The sequence below is a fragment of the Eleutherodactylus coqui genome, chromosome 1, assembly GCF_035609145.1.
Source record: "Eleutherodactylus coqui strain aEleCoq1 chromosome 1, aEleCoq1.hap1, whole genome shotgun sequence".
In the NCBI taxonomy this organism is placed as follows: Eukaryota; Metazoa; Chordata; class Amphibia; order Anura; family Eleutherodactylidae; genus Eleutherodactylus; species Eleutherodactylus coqui.
The window spans coordinates 58033810-58037633 of NC_089837.1; the positions used below are offsets into that span (position 1 = coordinate 58033810).

The 3824-nt window shown below is 41.4% G+C and overlaps 1 protein-coding gene and 1 pseudogene across 1 annotated transcript in view; one reads left to right on the top strand and one right to left on the bottom strand.

Moving 5' to 3' along the window:
- Positions 1–3824, bottom strand: part of EVA1A (eva-1 homolog A, regulator of programmed cell death) — an 814688-nt gene that overhangs the window by 452058 nt on the left and 358806 nt on the right. The window lies entirely within an intron of this gene.
- LOC136616372 (serine/threonine-protein kinase SBK1-like) lies at positions 60–3766 on the top strand (annotated as a pseudogene).

A 3824-nucleotide genomic window follows, 5' to 3' on the forward strand; every position in this document is an offset into this window, starting at 1 on the left:
CATATTCCACACTCTCCTCCCTGCAGAGTTTACTGCATCACCCCCCCCCCCCCCAAACAATGAGAAGACTGAATGGAAAGCTGGTTGCACAAGCTCCATTTGCTTTCAATGGAGCTGCCAAGTACACAAATTGCACACCTACTCAGGTATTATCATCACTCCTTTGAAATAAACGAAGCACTGAGCATGCAGCATGCGCAGGCAATACTCCATTCAGAGTGAGGTCACTGCAGGAGCGTAGCGATCCCTGCAGCAACTGGAAATCGGGACACGGGAGGCCCATTATTCAGATCCACGGGGGTCTCAGAAGCAAGTTCCTCTCCAATCATCAAGTTATCCCTTATCCTGCATTTAAGCGGTAACTTGATATTCTGGTACAACCCTTGTAAGCTTTGTTTTTACATAAAACTTGAATACCTTTTTATCAATAGACAAAGTTCATCTCTTTGGTTGCCTGTATGAGCTTTCATGTAATAGATATGGCACGAGAGGCACATGCCACATAATTTAAAGATGGTTTTGAAATGGCTATAAAAGAGAAAGCCGTATACATTGCATAGAAGCAAAAGTTGCCCCACAACTAAGGATAGAGGGGGACGATAGTATGTCTAAAGCCCCCAAATGTCTTGACTATATTAGGAAATGGCAAACAGATGGCAAGAAAACCTTGACTTCTCCCTAGTATCCACCTCACATGAGCTAATCCTATAATGTCCAGTCACAACAAAACCTTTCTAAAAAGGTCAACTTGCAGGTGAAATCTTCATTTGCATACGACGGAGCATTTAGTTTCCATTATCTTTGGAACTGGAGGGACCTCAAGCTCTTGGCCATAAAAGACAGTTGGACCTCTTGGACTACAGTCACTTCTTGAGCACTGGATCTCCTAAAACTCCTCAAGAGTTTACCTTGTGGATTGAGACACTCAAGCTCTTGCCACCCAGAACACCACATTCTCCATAGAACACAAGCGGATCTTCATTACCCGGGTATGTTTTTATTTATACTAGGTTTCCACTTTTTAAAAATCTCCATTTTGTGTTTTAATAACTCAATCACTGTTCCATTTGAGATACTCAATATTAGGTTTTGTAGTTTGATCTTCAAATTGTCATGTTAGGTTTCCTATATTTTTGTAATTACTAGAGATGAGCGAGCATACTCGTCCGAGCTTGATGCTCGTTCGAGTATTAGGGTGCTCGAGATGCTCGTTACTCGAGACGAGCACCACGCGGTACTCGTCTCGATTAAACGAGCACTGACCATTGAATTCAATGGAGCCGGCAATACAGCTGGCTCCATTGAAAGCTGCCGGCGAGGCATCCATGAATTCATAGATGGGTGTGAGTGAGAGCTGCCTCTGATTGGTGAGGCTGTGACCAATCAGAGGCAGCTCATTCAGCAGGCGGGGATTTTAAATCCCCGGCTGCTGAATACTACTTAGAGCAGTTCAGGAGAACTGCTGGCCAGACGCGGCTGAACTCCGGCTGCAACGGAAAGGCGAGTATACTTTTTTTTATTTTTACACATTTTAGGATGATTTTCAGGTAAGGGCTTATATTTTTAAGCCCTTCCCAAAAATTCATCTCGCGCTCGCTGGCAGCCCATTGCTTTCAATGGAGCTGGCTGTATTGCCAGCTCCATTGAATTCAATGGGCTAACATCTTTCTTCTCTGCCACAGCTGTTACAGCTGTGGCAGAGGAGAACGATCTTTATGCTGACAGTGCGGGGGGGGGGGGGGGGGAGGGGGGTCTCACTCTTGCCACTATTGTGGCTTAATAGTGAGACCTTGGAGCCCAAAATGCAGCCCTGCATGTTGCTCCTCACCTGCCCTATCCGTTTGTGTCGTTTCCATCACTTTCTTGGGTTTTGCAGATATTCACAAATGAAAACCTTAGCGAGCATCGGCGATATACAAAAATGCTCGAGTCGCCCATTGACTTCAATGGGGTTGGTTACTCAAAACGAACCCTCGAGCATCACTGAAAGTTTGACTCGAGTAACGAGCACTCGAGCATTTTGGTGCTCGCTCATCTCTAGTAATTACCTTTTGCTATTCATTTATATAATGCCTACATATTCCATAGCACTAATCATGTATTTGTGTGACAGTGTCTTCAAAACCATATATCTTCTAACCAGGAATGGAAGGGACTGTAGAATTTGAGATTTAGAAGATTGGTGAAAGTGATTTCCAAGTCTTGCAACATCTTGGCCAAGGAACCTATGGTCAAGTTCTCATGGCTCGTGAGATGAAAACCGGTAAGCCTACCAAAAGTGTTAATCATTCATTTAATGATAATGCAGAATGGTTACTGTGCTAAATGCCTATTACCTTAAGAAATGTCTAAAGAGTTAGCATGAAAAGCTTAAGAAAACATTCTATGTAATCCATTAGTTGTGTGGTCAATGGGGTTTGAAACAGTGGTAAATGGGGATTCTGAAGAAAGTAAATTTTTCTATTAAGTAAAATTTGTCTAATAGTGTATAGGATTTCTTTTTAACCAGAGAACAGCTTTATAGGAGTCTTCTGGCTTAAAATTTGTATATTCCCCATTATTGAATTCGGATTTAAATTGAATGGTCATCAGTTCAGCAGCTTTACTTATTGGCTAGAGATTAGAACATTGACAAAGATTGCCTATTGTTGATCAGCAAGATCTCAGCATTACGGTTCATTGGAAGAAAATGCATCACAAAGTATGCTAACAAATATTTTCCAAAATGGAGAAACTTTTTAGGACGATTCAAAGTTTATTAGCCAATTCCTGCATTGCATTTGTGTGTTTTTTTTTACATTTTAAATGTTTGCATTTATATCTAACAAGGAAACATTGTTGCCCTGAAATTTATGAATAAGGACTGAACAAAGTTGGAAGCTTTCATTCACGAATTACACGTGTCCACCTATTTATCAAGTTACGAAGGCATCATTTTCACTTACCCCTCCTTTAGGGATTCCATGGACCATTATGTTCTGACCCAGGAATTGGCTCTTGCAGGATCCCTCCACTCTCTAATTCAGGATGGTGTAAGTATTTCAATATCAAATTGTCAAGTAATAAATGGAATTTGGATATTAAGCCATATTGGAAATATATTTTTGATAATTATTCAGAAAGAACATGCACAAGGAGGTTTCATATTTCTAGAGAGGTTTTGGATGTGCTAGATTTGCTAAAAATACTTCAGATCTGATAAATTCATATACCATTTTAAATTCAAGTAGAGCACGTCTAATGATCTCCCTTACTTTTCTAGGTCGGAATCCCAGAAGTGATGGTAAAGCGTTGTGCATTGCAGTTGATTAGAGCTCTGCAGTACATGCACAGTAGGGGTCTGGTGCATAGAGATGTGAAACCAGATAATGTCCTACTAATGGACAAGGAATATCACCACATCAAACTGAGTAACTTTGGTCTCACTCAGGTTGTTGGCAGTCTGGTTCCATCCATGGCACCCATTATACCCTACATGGCTCCAGAGCTCTCTGAATTGAAACCCAGAGAAAGCATAATCTTGGATCCCAGTGTTGACATATGGGCCCTTGGTGTGCTTCTCTACACAGTTTTCACTGGGTATCTTCCATGGGAAAGAACTATGCACAACGATGAACTATTCCAGAGATTTGTCCACTGGCAAAGAGATCTAAACTGCGTTCCACCTCCAAGCAACTGGACAGAATTCAACCAGAATGCTCTACATTTTTTCCACATTCTGCTCTCCCAAGATCCCACTTTCAACTGCTCTTTTAGGTCATATTGACCTTTCATGGGGAATAGAAGAAATCGCAGAAATTGTTATTCAAGAGGAGGATGTTGAG